The sequence below is a fragment of the Lygodium microphyllum genome, chromosome 14 (genome assembly GCF_053477565.2).
Source record: "Lygodium microphyllum isolate KBCC chromosome 14, Lygodium_microphyllum_v1.1.10, whole genome shotgun sequence".
Lineage (NCBI taxonomy): Eukaryota > Viridiplantae > Streptophyta > Polypodiopsida > Schizaeales > Lygodiaceae > Lygodium > Lygodium microphyllum.
The window spans coordinates 55510406-55530162 of record NC_141148.1 but is presented as its reverse complement, the minus strand read 5'-3'; the positions used below and the strand labels follow the sequence as shown (position 1 = coordinate 55530162).

Sequence of the window (19757 nt, the reverse complement as noted above, 5' to 3'; positions counted from 1 at the left end):
ATTTAGGATCATAGTGTAGAACCACAATAATCATTTGTACACCTATGCATAGAACACTTAACAAGTCAAGGGGAAAAATTTGCAAGCTACCACCAAGAGCTAAAGTCCAATCACTACAAGAAGGACCCATTGAGAAATAAGTTATTGACTGAGCTATCAAGAGTACCAAGTTGAATTCACATCATTTTAGAGATTTAGAAGAATAGAAACACATACAAGAAATCGCACAAGAAATTTAATTTGCAAGAAGAGTATCATTTAGATTTTTAGAGCCTAAGACCCAGTCAATGCGTCTCATAGTAGACTAGGCCATAGGTCTATATGTCTTAAAATCTTCAAAGTCAACACTAAAGAGAAACCTTCCCATTCATCTATCCATTGACAATATGACTGAGCTAGCAACTCAAGAGCCTAGGCCACAACTAGCAGACCAGATGGGGATATAGACACATTCACAAAGATTGACCTTAGATGCACTGAGTGTGGAATCACTTATATGTATCATGATTGTCCAACACGCAAGTCATTGTTTCGCGAGCGGTGATCGAGGACAACCCTCTCACACAACTCGAAAACAAGACGACAAGGAGTGCTCTAGAAATTTTGGGTGTGACCCTCCTCTCCTCACATTCAAGACTTGAGCATAAAACCAAAGAGAAAAGCCATTAGTTCTTAATTCTTTCCCCTTTTATATTTTTGTCCTTCCTCATACAAACATGACATGAGTGTTCTTTATTAAAAGCTTAAAGCTTTTCCTTTAACGTTTTTCTTCTTTTAAAGCTTATGCGTCTTAGCATGGCTTTCCGATCCGTCTACCAAAATCTCATAACCACTTAACAAAAATAGGGTCCTTATGATGTTGACCATGTAAAACAACTCATCTCACAATTGTAGGTGTCCTTCACGACCCTCAAAACTCACCCATCCACCTTCCCACTCAACCAACAGTTCTTATTTTTGTGATGAATATTCTAGCTCTTGTGTATGTAAGGAATTGTGTGTGCACAATGAAGGTGCTCTCTCAAGTGCGTGTGCATCTAAGATTTACTGCTTATAGTTGTAGCAGGTATCATACCGTGCTAGTGCTCAATGATGGTGTAAAACATCCATCAACCCAAGCCCTTGGTTTCCAAAACCACCCACAAAGACACCTCCACTGACCACTTCCCAAGGTCCATCAAAATCTAAGAGAAATAGAAAGAGGCCTAAATGCAGATCTAGGTTAAGTTCTAAGATACTTGCGGAGATACAAAGTGACAAGGTAGTGACCGTTGATCAGGTAGTTCCTAAGATACCCATATCCACAATTCTAGAAGTGCAACAGAAGCAGTTACTAATCCACAAGAGGAACTTGCAATGACTGAGCAGTCATTGAGTCAAAAAGAGGACACAAAGCTGTCATTAGCTTCATGGATTATTCCCAACATTTCACATCTTTAGTGCAAGCTATAGCATGCTACTACGACATGAGTGCCATGGGACTGCCATTCATCTAGAGGAGAAATAATGTTTACCATATTTTGAGAAGGCTATAGAAGCGCAAGAGCATGCTACTATTTTTTGGTGGATTATTATTTGTGGAGCACTTCAATATACTATTTTTGGGTATTGCTATTATTATTGTAATTCATGGACATGAGATTATCATGGATGTATTAGTTCGTGAGAGCTGGGTTCTGTGTAAATTGCATTTATCACCCACAATTGTATTATTATTGTACTTCATGGACATAAAATTATCATGGATGTATTATTTTGTGAGAGTAGGGCTCAGTCCTGTGTACATTGCATTTATCACCCATAGTTATATTTGTCGTACCTGCAAGTGCTATGTGGGTTGCACACATGTATTTGTAATTAGATTAGCATAGGCTTGGTCTAATTAGACTAATGTTCAAGTATGTTATGAGGATTGATCAGCCTAGATCCCAAAAAGGAGGTAGGATGTCCAAAAGAGGGTGCAAATTCTAATTCACAGTGGTAAAATGCAAAAGGGATGCAAACCCTAAAATACAAGTAGGGTACAAACCTTAATCCTAACCATAATTTGTATCTATATAAGGGTGGGAGGTCTTCATTGTATTTATCCTTTTGGTATATCCATACTATGGAAGCTTTATCAATGCAACTATTGAAGCTTTCTATTCTCTTATTCTATTCTATCATCTTGCCTTCATGGTTGAGAGTGAATGAGAGAAAGCAAGGATAGGTGTATTGAGTAAGAGACTAAGGAAAGGTGAAGCTCTTCATCTTCTTGCTTTTCTCTTCTTCTCTACTAGATTTTCGACTCATTGGTATACTTGATAGTGGATGCGAAAGAGTAATGGCATCGTCGGATTATGTTGATTGTGGTCCTGGAACCATCTTCGAGTCTTCAAGCTTTCACACTACAATGCGGAAAGATAAGTTGGTGAGTTTACTACAAATCTACGCTAGTCTTGTATTTTTACTTTCTTGGAATAGAGAAAGGGATGCATGGTTAGTTAGAGTAGAGTGTTGAGAGACAATGTGAGAGATTGTGGTTGAAGTGAGTTGCATTTTTTGAAACAATAACAGTCCAGTCCAATGTCTCTATTGTTGTGCATTTGGCTCAACATAGTTATAGCGCAAATCAATTATTATAGTCAATTATATACTGTTTAACTTAGTAGGCTACTTTCCTTTATGTTATATCCTATCTATACTTAGTGTACATTGTACTGTGTGAAAAACAAGAAGAAAAAACTAGTAGAAAAAACGTTTTTGTCCTCCAACTCTCTTCTGTGTTCTTGAGTGATCTTCCTCTTGTATGTATGGTGTTTGTTTGGTGCAATAACTCAAGCAAGTTTCCCACCACCTGATTTATGATATGATACCAACACATGCTCATGGATCTCTTAGATCACTCCTTCTTCTTCTTTCTTTTCAATTTGTAGTTTTCAGCCTATTTCCAGCGATTGCGTCGTGTGCGATTTCGTCAATTTGTCCCTCTTGTGAAAATCCCATAATTGGTAGCAACTAGCTTTTTGCATGCCCTCCTAATCTAGAAGATTTTTTTAACTTTTTTAGATTTTTACAATAAATAATATAAAAAATAGGCTAAAATTATCCAAAAATCTAGTATTTTTGGATAATCCATACAACTCACACTAGTACTAATGGCTTAGATCACATTGACTCTCTAGATCAATAAAGAAGTCGGATGATGATGCATTTCATACTTTTTCACACTGTGCCCTCATAACATCACGACAACGGAAAGGGCTTTGTATTCCCTCCTGCTGTCGTAGAGTTCGTGCAAGAGCTACAGAACACGGGGTTCAAGGTATAGCAAGGAATGAGGTTAACAGGAAGATCTCAATAACTCAATATTTGATGCCAAAGATCACTATATTGCTTGTCAAGTACATTACAAAAGAAGAGTCAAAATAAATAACAAAGCATGACAATCTGTCCCCACTGCTTTACAATAAGCGTATGAGCTTGGTTTTCAGGGCACCAAATAATTCAACCAGATTCAACACTTAGTCATAAACAACTTGTTCAAACTCCAGGTCCAACGGATAAAGCATCTGATAAGTGCATGCATAGGCTCCAGACATGTATACTGCTCAGGTCAACATCTGAAATCTATTGCAGAGAGATGCAGTCCATAATGGCATATAGGGCACACTCTTGCATCCACTGCATTAAAACTTGTATCCATCACTCGATTCTTTAAGACTTTCAACACAATCCCATACTAAGCAAGGAGCTCTTGCCACACATTATCAACTGCATCATTCCTGTCTTGTAGACCATGGCATGCACTCCTTAGAGCTTGCTTCACAGCCCCTAATAGAAGCTTATCATGTGAAACAGAGCTTTTACGTCTCTCTTCTTTGTACAGCTTTTTCATTCATTTTATGCTGCACGTATTCTTTGCTCGGTCCATCCCTTGAAAAGGCTACAGAGAGTTCTGTTATAATTCCCCTTTCAGCATGTGCAAGAATCTCTTCCTCATAAATGTAATCCTGTTTCCTTGAACGGAAACCAAAAAAAGGAAGTGCAGGTCCGAGCTCTTTTCCAGATGCTTGAAGTGCAGCTCTTTCCTGTAGAAAGCCCCTGAAAGGTGCCAAACCAGTCCCTCGACCAACCATTATTATGGGTGTTAATGGATCCTCTGGTAGCCTAAAATTTGTCTGTCTTACAAAGATCGGTGACCAGCTACATTTATCATCTGTTTCGCATGTGGCTGGAACATCATTCTTCATCCATGTGGAGCATACACCTTTATGCAATCGACCAGTGGGACTCCTACCATAAACCAGTGCACAGGTAACATGTATCCGCTTAGGAGAGGACTTTGGAGATGAAGAAATTGAGTAATAGCAAGGCTGGAGACGAGGTGCAATGGCAGCAAAGAAATAGACGCTGACAGAGAGATCTCCCCGTTCAGTCGCCTCTGTCCACTGTTTTTTTCCTTGGCATTCTCGGAATGTCCTATTTCTGGTTATGGATTCGTGCCCAATCCAAGCTTCAGTAAGAAAATTTGCGGCTTGAAGAAGATCGGTGCAAACCTTGAAGCTTTTTCCCCAGAGCGAGCGCAGAAAGGGGCTCCGGGCGAGAGAAGACAAGCACCTTAGAAACTGCCTGCTGAACTTCGATGATGATGAAATGGAGCTGAGAAGGCCATCCAAATGAACCATCAGGCAAAGAAAGCTCGGAAGGGAGCAAGGCGGTGCGGCAAATCGACTGTGGTGGAAAGACCTGCGGAGCTATAGGCCGCCTCTCCAGAAGTGGATCATTCCTCTAAAGCAACATCAGAAACTCTCGGAATTTTAATCACAGTTGGGAGCGTCAATTTCCTTCACGTAAGGATATGAGATCTCTGTCGGGCGCACTCGATGATGTACTTCCTTTGCTGATGATCGCATCTGATCCATGATCACAGCTAATTCTGGTCATAGGTAGTGTATTATCTGACCTGTCGGAAGCATTATAACTGTGCACGCTGTTAATACTTAATTTCATCCTGCTTCCCTTCTCTCAAGCAGTCCCCCTAGAGCCCTGTTCTTTCGCAGACATCAACAACGGCCACCATAGAAATCCATCTGAGGATGTAGATCTCGAAGACAGTGAGCCAATGTAGAAGTCCTTCACTCCCACCATATGCCAGATTCAAAGCGGCTCTGATGGCCACCTCTTTTCATAGCTTGCACCATAATTCCATAGCAATTTTTCCCCTTCATGGTAGTAGAACGAGCCAGAAAAAGCCCCCTGCCACCATCGCTAATTCCCTCCTTAATTGCTTGGTAAAGAGCAAAAAAAACTCCTTTTTGCCAAGAATAGGCTAGGCCAACACCAATAGTGATACTCCAGCCAAGCAGTCGGCCATGGTTTCGGATGCATCACGCCTTTTCCTTGATTAATACCCCCAACTGACAAAGCAATAAATTGAGATTTCCCATTAAAGACACTATATGGAAGATCATAGTCCATTTACAAAAGTAAAAGGAACTCCCTTCAACCTTGTCAATTGCAAATGGCTCACTTCAAGCAAGTTTCATTGGATCTCAAAACCTATATCTCACCACGTTCCGAGGGTAAAAACCATAAGCCACACCTGCTATGAAATAAGTGATATGGTACACTGTTTCTGAGCAGGTTCTGGGGTTCTCTATGCCCAGGCCTGATGCAGAAACCCTTACGTTTGACCTAAGTATTTGACTTTGCATGTGATTTCAATGCAGTGAAGCTGCACAACAGCCGAATGGAAGAAGAAGCTTAACATGTTCTATGGGGCAGCTGCTGCAGTCTTTGAGACAGCCACAAAGATTCCTCTCATCAAAAAGTCTACGGCAAAGGCATATGGATCCTTCTTCTCCATGGCATATAGTGCTAATGTATCTTCTTCAAAAATGCTGTCCCGCATATTACGTTGGCCTTGTTCACATGCAACCTTTATCTTCATAGCTTAAATGTCGGCTTCTACAAAGCTTCCTTTGATTCCACGGTATCCTGCACTTTTCTTGGAATTCATCATTGAGATTGACAGCATAATAATAATCTTTGGCATCAGTTTTTCATATTTTTTTGACACACACACACACAACATGCACACAAATAGAAACCCACACAAACACAAACACACAAGTGGAGTATATACATTGGATGTGGGTATTGAAAAGGGCGAAAAGATAATGCAACAATCAAACACAATGAAACACATGCAAAAAGATAACACAGATGCACAATAAAAATGGAGGTGTTTACGGCTCGGATGCGCAACAGCACGACATCCACCGTCTCTAAACCTGCGCATCCTCCAAATGAGCCAACTATCCAGGATCATCCAAGTCCACAAACAGGTCCAGTCCTTCATCAGTTTTTGATAGACTTGTTTCTCCATCAGCTTCATCATCCATATTCTCTGCTTCTTCTGCTAGAATTTCTTCTGACTGCTCTTCTTCTGCCAATGCTTCAAGTGCATACTCTTCATCTTTTCTTCTCTTGAAAATCTTGACTCGTTTTCCAGCAATGGGCACCGTCAAAACCGTCCCATCCAATTCAGCCAACTCATAGGTAGCATTGTCAAAAACCTGTTTCACCTCGTATGGTCCAAACCATCTTTGAACCATTTTTCTCATGCTACTATGCTGATTCTCTAGGCTACTGTCGTAGACTAGAACCCAATCTCCCTCTTTTATGGCTCTAGGCCACAAGCGATGCCTCAAATCAAACCTGTCCTTGTTTCTGAGTCGGGCTGCCTTCAAATGATCAACTGCTAGTTGCACGTCTTCTGTCCTTCTCTCTAGTTGACGAATCCGAAGAGCTAGAAGCTCCTCCCTTGATAAATTCTCATGCCATGGAAGAGCACTCCACGTGAGAGCACAGATTTCTGTAGGCATGACAGGTTTTTGCCCATACATCAACTCTGTAGGCATATATGCAGTAGTCACGCTATGTGTAGAGCGGTCTGCCCACAATGCAAAAGGTAGTAATCTCGGCCAATCTCCAATCCGACCTCTACAAGCTTTTGCCAATGCCTTAACTATCGGCGAATGTCCTCTTTCGCTCTTGCCATTCCCCTCTGGATTATAGGCAGTAGTAAGAGCCAACTTAATCCCAAGCCGTGAGAAAAATTCTCTAGCTTCGTCTGCATCTAGCTCTCCACGATCAGCTGTAATCTTGCCTATACATCCATATCTGCAAAATATTTCTTCCAACAAGAATTTACATACTGTAGTGGTGGTCTTCGTCCGCAAAGATCTACCTTCAACATAGTTTGTAAGATCTTCCCTGGCCAAGACAAGATATCTCATATGCCAAAGTCCCACTGGCAAAGTAACCAAGTCTACCACCCACTTATAATGCATACATAGTGGACAGGTCGGATGCAACTCATCACGATGCCGCACTAAAGAGTAAAGCTGACAGTCCCTGCAAGTCTCCACAAAGTGGGAAACATCTTTATACATTCCTTTCCACCAGTATCTTTCTTTGATTTTCTCATAGGGTAGCCCACACACCTCTATGACCAGCCCAAGAACTCTCATGAAACTCTCGCATAATCTGTATCTGCATCGCTACCTCACAAACTACTCTCAAGGGTAGGCCTCCTCTCTTCTTTGGATGCTTCCAAAGAAAACCATCTTTCAAGAAATACCCATAAGCCTTTCTTCTGATTTTCTTGAATTCATCATCTGTCAATCAGCTCTTCGAGTCAATGAACTTAGATACTGTCCAATTTGCAGCCACTCGTCAACATAGAATTCTTCAGTAAAGGCTTCAACAGTAGATACATGACAATCATGAACAAGGACAGAAGCTGCAAACTCTGTCTCATCATCTTTTGCAAGCATTGACTCCTCATCCTCATATCTCGCTCTAGAAAGCATGTCAGCAACTGGATTATCTTTTCTTGCTATGTGTCAAAATTCTGGATTCAATGATTTGATGTAGGCAATCCACCGAAGCATCGCTATATCTGGAGTCGAACAGCTAGTAATCATGCTAAGCAAAGGCAAGCAATCTGTTTCCACAACAACTGAAGCACCAATAAAATACCCTTTATCACACTTCAGTGCAGTGACTACTCCCCACAACTCTCTTTTAATCTGCGGATAACTTCTCTGATGCTCATTAAGAACTTTAGCTCCAAAACGGATTGCATATCTATTTCCATCAGCATCATTCTGTCCCACTGCCCAACCTATGCCAATAGGGCTAGTATCAACTATCAACATGATTGACCGTCCACACACTGATAATCCGCCTTGCGAAGAGTAGGAGTTGACTGCAACAACTTCTTAAGTTTACGCATGGCTTTCGAATGCTTCTCATCCCAATGAAACTTCTGCCCCTTTCGAAGCAGCTGATAGAGAATATATGCTATGTGAGCAAAATGAGGAATCCAAATCATGTAAAATACACAAGCTCCCACAAATCTCCGCACCTCTGAAGTAGTCGAGCAATACTCTGCAATCCTGCTTATGGCATCCACCTTTGCAGGTGAAGGCTTCCTGCCATAATAACCAACCATATGCCCAACTATGATAACTTCATTAACACCAAAGACAGATTTCAGCCCTGAAAGAGTCAAATTCACCTCCTCTAATTGTGTCAATATTTGCTCACAAGCAACCAAGTGTTCAGCCACAAACTGTCTACATCCTCGCAAATCAATATTCTCATTCTTTTCTTCTTCTGCACAACCCTTAATAGGCACATCATCTAGGAAAGGCATGGTATACTGCGGAATATAGTCTCGTAGAACTCTATGCATAGCATTCATCATATGAGCAACTGAGTTGGTGGCACCTTGAGGCAAGGTACACATCCTCACAAGACCAATAGGTGTCCGCATAGTAGTAATATCCCTGCTTTCCAAGGCAAGCTGAAACTGATCATAACCAGAATACAAGTCACCTAGGGAATAGATGGCTCGTCCTGCAAAAGCCTCAGCAAACTCATCCACAACTGGACCTGTTCCCACATTCCTGATTGTCACTCTATTCACGGGCTGCATATCCTGAATAAATCTCAAGGTACCATTCTTCTTTGGTATAGTAAACCACCTGTTAGAATAGGGCGCAGAAGAGGGTTCCAAAATTCCCATCTTAATCTTCTCATTCAGCAACTCTATTAGCTTTGGCAAGTGTGCTCTAGGCACAGGTATAGGATGTATATTCCATGGCACATGAGGGACAGTGAAGATGACCATAGGCGCAACCAATTCGGGACTAATGCAGCCAATTTCATGAGAAAAGAAAGCAAATGCCTTACCATGTCGTCCAAGCATTTCTCTAAAACATTCTTTTTCCACTGGAAGCAAGAAATCATCATTTCCAATCTTCAATTCAGCAAGAGTTTCAGCTGTAAATTTATGTCCAATATTTGCAGGATCTCTTAACACAGGCTGCTTCATAGCTTTTTCTATCTGCTTATCACTATTAGGAGGAAGCGGCCCTGCAACCGGCTTAACCTTCTTATCAACTATTTTATACTTCGTGTCAACCTTGGCATCAGTCAGGCTCTCTTTTCTTTGCTACGATTTCTGCAAAATTTCAGCAACTCTCAACTTTGTTGGCTGAAAGATTTCAGCCCTTTGCTCTATGGACTGCATGGGTGCAGCCTGAAACTCTGTATGCTGAAATTTTTCAGCATTAAACTCTGTTGGCTGAAAGGTTTCAGCCCTCTGCTCTGTGGACTGCCATGATGCAGCCTCATACTCTATATGCTGAATTTTTCGAGCATTTAACTCTGCTGGTTGAAAGGTTTCAGCCCTTTGCAACTCTGAAGGCTGATCATGATCAGTTATAGATTCAGTTTGCTGAGTTTTCTCAGCCTCTGGCTTTGTTTTCAGCATAAAATCAGAAATTTCCTGATACATATCCAAGGTTTGCATAGGTATGATATTTGAACCCTTACATACATCAGTTTTCAGCATATTTTCTATCTCAGACAATGTATTTGCATAAGACATTCCTTCATACAGCCCATCCACATGCTCTTCTACTTGCAAAATATCTGCAATCTTCAACTCTTTCTCCTTACGACCAATGTATTGCCTGACAGCTCTAGACAAATCTGAAATTTTCTGATAACTCACTGAACTATTTGAAGAAAAACCATAAAAATTAGTGGAGAAAGACTGGCTGCCAGGAGGCGAGATCTCCTCTTTTCTCCACTCCGTACCACTGGCGTCTCGCAAGACAGCGGTACCTAATGAAAATCCAACTCCTTCGCAGGTAGTGGTGCCTCATGCAAGGAGTCCCTATTTCTCGGATGATTTACTCCAACAGTCATAAACTGAACAGCTCGCATACCATCCTTACTGCGTATCCGTGCATAGGCTGAGCCGTCATCCATCACTTTCGTCTCCATTCTTGCTTCTGTAATGAAAGGCTGTCCAAGAATAATCGGATAAGAGCAAGAATCCTGAACAAAGCAATGATAATCCTCTTCAACATTACCAATAGAAATTCTGATGCTCGGACAAGCAGCATACATATCACCAGAAGTATTATTGGCTGCTCTCATGCGCCAGCCATGCTTTGCATCCATAGGCCACTTGCTGCTCTCATAAACACCTCGAGCAATAAGATTAATCTCGGAACCATGATCGACTAAAGCAACCAAAGGAATCTGTTTCTCTCCAATCCTTACCATCGTCTCAGTGGTTGCTCTAGCCCAATGACTGGGTGAAAAATGGCTGCGAGGAATGAGGATAGGGGTATCATCATCCTCATACTGCATAGGCTGAACTATTTTCTCCAACTGCGGATTGATAGAAGCATTCTCAACCATCACTGCATCATCATGCTCTTCCCCAAGAGCTCCATGCCATAACCCCTGTAAAGCAGGTCCTTCCATCGCATGTCGTTTCCTCCGCAAAAGATCATGCATCTGATCCTGTATTTCTCTTCTAGCAATCCCAAGAGCTTCTCCAACAGTAAAAGTGACTTCACTATTCAAAATTCTTTCATGAAAAATCTTACTCATATCAGTCTGCATATCAAGGTCTGACAAGAGCTTAAATCCTGGCTCCTTTCTTGGTTGTCTCTTTTCTTTCATCTGCTTGTCTCCCATAGGTTGTTCAGGACCTGATTGAGCTGGAGAACTCGTCATAGGTGGAGCTGTAACATGTGGTGAAACAAAGTCACCCCCTCTAGTCTTTTTGGAGGTGCTAAGACCCTCCTCATCTCTTCTTCTCTTTTCCTCAACCATGGCATCTAAACCCTGTATTTTCGCCATATAAGCAAAAATAGAATACCTGTCAACAGGAGAATCCCATCCCGTTTCTCCACGAATGCTGGAGCCCACACAAGTCATAGTGGATGCCTGAACTTTCCCTCTTCTCGCTATCTCCAAGGCAGAGGACCATAAAGCAGAGTCTCCATCTGATTTCTGCTCAAGCTGGACTCCATAAGCTGAAGCATCTCTTCTAACACTCACATAAGCTGATCGCGCAGCCATATCATCAACGAGCTTCTTCATGCCTCCCTTACCAAAGTTCGTGTCAAGAGGAGCACTAGTCTCTGTTAGCCATATCTTCCCATCTTGTCCCCAAAACACTACATTCTTCTTACGCGCTTTCTGAAAAGCATCACAATCTCTGCAGTGTTGGTGCTCTGTACTGTCGCACTAAATACATCGTCTCCCTTTTCTTTGGCCAGCTGGAAAAGCAGTCTGGAGCAGGTGCTACAGCAGGTACTGACATAAGTTGCTCTTTTAACTTCCCAACTTCAGCTTTGACTGCCTCTATCGTCAAATCTGCCAAGCCTTTAATAGCATCATCTATGGATAAGGGCACTGGAGCAGCAGAGAACTGGTGGATTTACAACAGGAGGAGTAGGCTTAGGCATAGAACTTGCAGCAGGGGTAGAAGTAGAGGTCTCCAAGGATTTTTCAGAAACAGATCCTATATTATGATGCAATCGTACTCTCCTGCGCTGCTTCTTAACAAGAGCATTCACAGCATCAATGACATGTCTCCACTCGGTCTTTAAACCTGAATTAGTAGCTTGATCTTCCAAAAGATCATCCAACTTTTCCTGTAAATCAGCATCAGCAGCTTGTAATAAATTAATTCCACTTTCTGCATCTCCAAAGCTTGCTACTTAGTTCCATCCAACTGATCATAGCGGCTCTCAAACTCTCGCAGAAGGGTGGTAACTGAAAGTCCCTTTTTAGGCATAGAAACCCATGCTAAGAAATTCCTGCGGTTCATAAGACCTGTATCCTCTAGGAAACATTCATCTTTTAATGCCTTCTTAAACTCTGTCCAACCAGCATGTGTTCCTTGAATTTCTGAAATTCGGACTTCAAGAGCGCGCACCACGATCCGCAAGAAGTAGCGGCTCCAAACATCTTGAGAAACCCCAAAAAACTTCATCTTTTCTTCATACAAATGCAGGTAAGTTGAAACTTGTTGGCCGTTGAACTGCTTCATCTCCTGTTGGACAGCTTTCAAGGCATCCATGGCATCACTATCACGTTTCGCGTGAGCTTGCTGCTGCATATAGGTTGTAAATGACTAAAACAGATGCTTCATGACATTGTCATCTGTCATCTCTTCTTGCAAGTCTCCCATCTTGCTGAAAATTGACGCAGCGCTTTCACGTCGGGTTCACCAGAAATGTCGTAGAGTTCGTGCAAGAGCTGCAGAACATGGGGTTCAAGGTACAGCAAGGAATGAGGTTAACAAGAAGATCTCAATAACTCAATATTTGATGCCAAAGATCACTATATTTCTTGTCAAGTACATTACAAAAGAAGAGTCAAAATAAATGACAAAGCATGACAATCTGTCCACTGCTTTACAATAAGCGTATGAGCTTGGTTTTCAGGGCACCAAATAATTCAACCAGATTCGGGACTTAGTCATAAACAGCTTGTTCAAACTCCAGGTCCAACGAATAAAGCATCTGATAAGTGCATGCATAGGCTCCAGACATGTATACTGCTCAGCTCAGCATCTGAAACCTATTGCAGAGAGATGCAGTCCATAATGGCATATAGGGCACACTCTTGCATCCACTGCATCAAAACTTGTATCCATCACTCGATTCTTTAAGACTTTCAACGCAATCCCATACTGAGCAAGGAGCTCTTGCCACACATTATCAACTGCATCATTCCTGTCTTGTAGACCATGGCATGCACTCCTTAGAGCTTACTTCAGAGCCCCTAATAGAAGCTTATCATGTGAAACAGAGCTTTTACGTCTCTCTTCTTTGTACAGCTTTTTCATTCATTTTATGCTGCACGTATTCTTTGCTCGGTCCATCCCTTGAAAAGGCTACAGAGAGTTCTGTTATAATGCCCCTTTCAGCATGTGCAAGAATCTCTTCCTCATAAATGTAATCCTGTTTCCTTGAACGGCAAAACCAAAAAAAAGGAAGTGCAGGTCCGAGCTCTTTTCCAGATGCTTGAAGTGCAGCTCTTTCCTGTAGAAAGCCCCTGAAAGGTGCCATTCCAGTCCCTAGACCAACCATTATTATGGGTGTTAATGGATCCTCTGGTAGCCTAAAATTTGTCTATCTTACAAAGATCAGTGACCAGCTACATTTATCATCTGTTTCATATGTGGCTAGAACAGCATTCTTCATCCATGTGGAGCATACACCTTTATGCAATCGACCAGTGGGACTCCTACCATAAACCACTGCACAGGTAACATGTATCCGCTTAGGAGAGGACTTTGGAGATGAAGAAATTGAGTAATAGCGAGGCTGGAGACGAGGTGCAATGGCATCAAAGAAATAGACGCTGACAGAGAGATCTCCCCGTTCAGTCACCTCTGTCCACTGTTTTTTTCCTTGGCATTCTCGGAATGTCCTGTTTCTGGTTGTGGATTCGTGCCCAATCCAAGCTTCAGTAAGAAAATTTGCGGCTTGAAGAAGATCGGTGCAAACCTTGAAGCTTTTTCCCCAGAGCGAGCGCAGAAAGGGGCTCTGGGCGAGAGAAGACAAGCACCTTAGAAACTCCAGAAGTGGATCATTCCTCTAAAGCAACAACAGAAACTCTCGGAATTTTAATCACAGCTGGGAGCGTCAATTTCCTTCACGTAAGGATATGAGATCTCTGTCGGGCGCACTCGATGATATACTTCCTTTGCTGATGATCGCATCTGATCCATGACCACAGCTAATTCCAGCCATAGGTAGTGTATTATCTGACCTGCCGGAAGCATTATAACTGTGCGCGCTGTTAATACTTAATTTCATCTTGCTTCCCTTCTCTCAAGCAGTTCCCTAGAGCCCTGTTCTTTTGCAAACATCAACAACGGCCACCATAGAAATCCATCTGAGGATGTACATCTCAAAGACAGTGAGCCAATGTAGAAGTCCTTCACTCCCACCATATGCCACATTCAAAGCAGCTCTGATGGCCACCTCTTTTCATAGCTTGCACCATAATTCCATAGCAATTTTTCCCCTTCACGGTAGTAGAACGAGCCAAAAAAAGCCCCCTGCCCCATCGCTAATTCCCTCCTTAATTGCCTGGTAAAGAGAAAAAAAAACTCCTTTTTGCCAAGAATAGGCTAGGCCAACACCAATAGTGATACTCCAGTCAAGCAGTCGGCCATGGTTTCGGATGCATCACGCCTTTTCCTTGATTAATACCCCCAATTGACAAAGCAATAAATTGAGATTTCCCATTAAAGGCACTATATGGAAGATCAGAGTCCATTTACAAAAGTAAAAAGAACTCCCTTCAACCTTGTCAATTGCAAATGGCTCACTTCAAGCAAGTTTCATTGGATCTCAAAACCTGTATCTCACCACGTTCCGAGGGTAAAAACCATAAGCCACACCTGCTATGAAATAAGTGATATGGTACACTGTTTCTGAGCAGGTTCTGGGGTTCTCTATGCCCAGGCCTGATGCAGAAACCCTTACATTTGACCTAAGTATTTGACTTTGCATGTGATTTCAATGCAGTGAAGCTGCACAACAGCCGAATGGAAGAAGAAGCTTAACACGTTCTATGGGGCAGCTGCTGCAGTCTTTGAGACAGCCACAAAGATTCCTCTCATCAAAAAGTCTACGGCAAAGGCATATGGACCCTTCTTCTCCATGGCATATATTGCTAATGTATCTTCTTCAAAAATTCTTTATCCCGCATATTACGTTGGCCTTGTTCACATGCAACCTTTATCTTCATAGCTTAAATGTCGGCTTCTACAAAGCTTCCTTTGATTCCATGGTATCCTGCACTTTTCTTGGAATTCATCATTGAAATTGACAGCATAATAATAATCTTTGGCATCAGTTTTTCATATTTTTTTGACACACTCACACACAACATGCACACGAATAGAAACACACACAAACACAAACACACAAGTGGAGTATATACATTGGATGCGGGTATTGAAAAGGACGGAAAGATAATGCAGCAATCAAACACAATGAAACACACACAAAAAGATAACCCAAATGCACAACAAAAATGGAGGTGTTTACGGCTCGGATGCGCAGCAACACAACACTGCTTTCTAGTATAGGTTATGTGGTCATCCCTTACGACTCTCCAATAATGCAAGAGAGGGAGTGTGAGCGGGTGGTGAGATGGGGTAGGTATGCCTCATCTATACAAGTATATAGGTGCATAGGTTCTAGAGAGGGATGTCTCGACACATCAATTGAAGTTTAATAGGTTTTGAAATCTTGGAATTAGGATTGACATCCAAGTTCATGATGGGTTGTTATTTGATTGAAACAGATATTGACTCCTAGCTCGAGCTCATATGAGGCGACACTTATGAGGTCTTGGCCAAAGGCAAGAAATCCATAGTCATGTATGTTTACATGCATTTTTGATAGGATGATCTTGTATCAGATGCTTGACATCAACACTTATGTTCTCTTTGAGACACATTGGTTGGTGGCTTCATCACTCACTGCTTGGGTATCCATGGTTCTATTTTGGTGGTCTTTGTTGTATGGACTATGATGACTCATTATCGTTGTATCATTATATTGTATCAAATCACCCATGATTTGAGAGAGGGTGTTAGTAGTCTGGTTAGCTCGTGTGAGTCTAGTTTTTGCTTGACATTTCTAGGTATTTTAGACTTTTTATTGTGACTATCTTGATGTTTGTTTGAGCATTTTATGCAAGTCAATATGCTACTATTTATGGCATATTTTTGTCCCTTATATTAAGGCTTATCCTTCTCAGTTAGTCATTATCACATACATCTCAGTTAGTCATTATCACATACAATTTTTGTTGGAGAGAGGGAATATCCATCTTAGATTATAGTGAAAATTCTATGGCTAAAGTATTGTGACATTGTGCTTTAATTTGAATTATATAGAAGGGGCTATGAAAATACACTATTTGAATATTAGATTTATAAAAGAGATATATCACTTATTATCTCCATGTGCACTGCAATATCCAAGCATATGAGGGCACAAATTTCCAAATTTTTAAAGACAACCAATTCTTCTTCCTCTAACCAACCTAATATAAAGTCAGGTCATAGCTACAAAAAAAGACGTAAAAGATAGAGTGGCAAGGTTCCAAAAGTCTCTTTGGCGGATATAGGCATTGGGAATGTAATTTTTATTCTTTCATAAAGTCTAGTGGTACGCCTCACATTAGGAACAATTTCCTTGGTAGTGTGAAGAGGTCCATGAATGTGTGTCAACACCCAATCACCACACAAGTAGCCAAAGCCATTCAAGAGCACTATGTATGCAAGAGAGTTTCCATTGCAAGAGTGCCATGTGCTCAAGTTGAGATTTTTGGCTCACACAACTGCATTGCCAACAAGATGAATATGTGGGAGCTTTTTCTCAACCACCAAGACCCATGGACTGCTTATTGTTTCAAGCGTTCCAAGCCGAGCACTAATGGGTACCTCTCACATAGCCGACACACCATCCATATCTACGGGTGTAGTGAGCATACCTCCATGCCGATCGAGTTACCTCCTCTCCCGCGCACTCTGGTAGCTCCATGATTCAAGTGCAAGCCTCAAGCAAGCTCCATCCTCAAGATCCACGCTCCAAGCTCCATCGCCGCGAGCAAGAGAAGAGAAGAGAAGAGAAGAGAAGAGAAGAGAAGAGAAGAGAAGAGAAGAGAAGAGAAGAGAAGAGAAGAAGAGAGGAGAAGATGGAGAGCTTCTCCTCCCCGGTCCCTCACCCTCACACACTCACTCCCTCACACTCTCACACTCCCTCTCTCAAGCACAAGCAAGCAAGAAGAAGAAGAAGAAGAAGAAGAGGAGAGATACTTTTGGCCACACACAAGAATGAGCTTCTCATTCACTTTTCAACTTTATATACAAAACCCTAAATCCCTTTTGGGCGGTCATCCCCTTATCCCCTTTTTTACATGGCCGACCGTGGCCTAGACCTAGGCCCTTTTTTACATGGCCGACCGTGGCCTAGGCTCTTTTTCCCATTGCCCTTCTATCTTCCTAGCTTCCTTCCTACCGCCCATCCACCTTTACAAATTGCACGGGTGAGAGCCTGGCGCTCTTTAAATTAAACCATGATGCGCTTGCGCTCCAAAAGTCGATGAAGAGAGAACGACACTTTTATTGGAGTCTTCAATACCTGCAAGTGAAAACCTCTCATAGGTGGTCTCTCCCTAGGGGTAGTTCTAGTATTCTCTATCGTGCACAAGACATAGTTCAATTAGTTTGGGAGATGGGTCAAACTCTAAGCAAGCTGAGAGTATTGTCCTGTACTTAAGGATCCAAACTGTGTATATATTTCAGCGCAAATATTATGTGAGTGCTCGTGTATATTTAGATATTACGTAGTTAGAAGACCGCAGCTGGTTTCTTGTAACAATGTGTGGTTGAAGCAAAGTTGTCTATGTTGAGAAGAAGTACACGGGAAGGTGTATGAGACATCCTTTGCATTGTGACTGCACAACATAGCATAATAGAACATAGGAACACCGCACTTTCAGTAGTTGGGAGCTATTGGACTTGCTTGATGAGGATGGCGTACTTTTCATGGCATTCGTGCGGTGCTTACCACATTTGATTGCAATGGTATTAAGGCAGAAAGTAAGAGGGAATCGTGCGAATGGGTCAAGGTGATAGGTCTAACCATAGGCCAGACAAGCTCCCTAGGTATGTCCTGCCCTTGATGTGCCCTGAACAATTGTGGGTGATGCTAAAGGGCTAGGGGACTAGGGATGGAGCCAACCGACCAAGGTCACTGGACGTACCTAATTTGAGGACCCTTAGGTGCTGTGCTGTGATCGTGGGTGCTTCATATCTTTTCATTTTTTTTTCTTTTCTTTTCCTTTTTCTTTTTTCGATTTCTTTTTCTTGTGCTTTTTTCATCTTTTTTTTTTTGGACTTGCCTGAGTACAACCATTGCAATATGTTGAGGCTATCAGCCTTTCAATGGATTGGGAAATGTCAAGCTTCGAAGGCTCAGGAAATGGATATTACAGTGATGATTGTGCCCTAGCCTCATTGTTAGAGAAGCAGTTGCTGAGATGGGGAGATACACTCGAGATATTGCAACACTCTTTGGAACATGCGATGTTGGTACAATTGGGATAATAGCTGCCATGAGTGCCCGGCATAGAGTGTAACCCAGAAAGAGGAAGTGGTTAAGATCACGCTTTGGGCCATGCGACATGGACACTCGCACGGGTGATCTTTGCTTTCGGCAGCGTGGCTTTGTCTCGGCTTTTTGTGGGGTCGGTGGACTTGCGGTGACTTGGGCATTGAACACTTTCGCACAAAGACCTGTGTCATCCTGCATTCACTTGTCACTTCATGAGAGTACATGCACGGCATATGCCGCAACTAGGATAAACCAGTGCAATGCAAGGAGACATCACTTATCTAAATTCCATGGTGTTGGCTTAGATACTTATCACCTGCGCTTGATTAGCTTTTTCTTTTGCTTTTAAGGGTAGGTATGTAGCGTTCCGGCGGAGGAGCTTGTGTTACATGCTCCCTTCGACAACGGATAGTGTCTTTGCAAGCCAGTTGCACTAAGTGCTCCATGTCTACTACCGTAGGGGGACTTGCAAAATGCGAACCAAGGATTAGGCCTTGAGATAGAATAAAACTATTCGCATGGAACGGATTATACAGTGGGTTATCAAGCGCATATGACGAGGAGGGGAGAGGTGAGGCATGTAGTGTTTGTTATAGAGGGATGGCCCCCATAATGATGTTCATTTGGCCTCCAGCCATTAGCAGATCTTGGCTCATGCTAAGTTGCATGGACTGGTTGTCATGGAGTGGGGCAGGGCTTATCCTCAGAAGGATAGATCAGAAAGAGAGAAAGGTGTATAGAAAGGGACGGTACCCTGTCTACACCCTCAGAGATGTTGGTTAGGGCTTCCTATGGTGGTAATGAGGGTTGCATGCCCTCCACTTGGAGGCGGGAATGGTCACACAACTTCTAAACGTGTGGTGAGAGGAGGACTTGAGGAGCTTAGCCTGTTGAACCCAACTCTTCTTCCTGCGCTTGACTATCATTGCTTGTGTGTGTTGATATTGTCTATACAGGGTCCAAAATTCATTATTTATTTATGTACATATTTACGAATCCATGTCACTCCATGAGGATAAAAGCCAATTGTATAACTCCGGATTGTACTAGAGTGTGGCACACGCATCCAGTACTCGTGGCAGCTTACGCAATACCGATAGATATCTTGCTACATCGAGTAGCATGGAACCTTGTCTGAGTCTACTGGCAACATATAACTCCTCCTCAGTGAGAACCTTATCAGACAGAGAGTTCTCTTGGTTAGTTTCACCTAAGTCCGTACCCCGAATGGCAGTCAACACT

At 42.3% G+C, this 19757-nt stretch overlaps 1 pseudogene; it reads right to left on the bottom strand.

The window, feature by feature from the left end:
• Positions 1–3364: 3364 nt before the first annotated feature.
• Positions 3365–5833, bottom strand: LOC148025607 (NADPH--cytochrome P450 reductase 1 pseudogene; annotated as a pseudogene).
• Positions 5834–19757: the final 13924 nt, after the last annotated feature.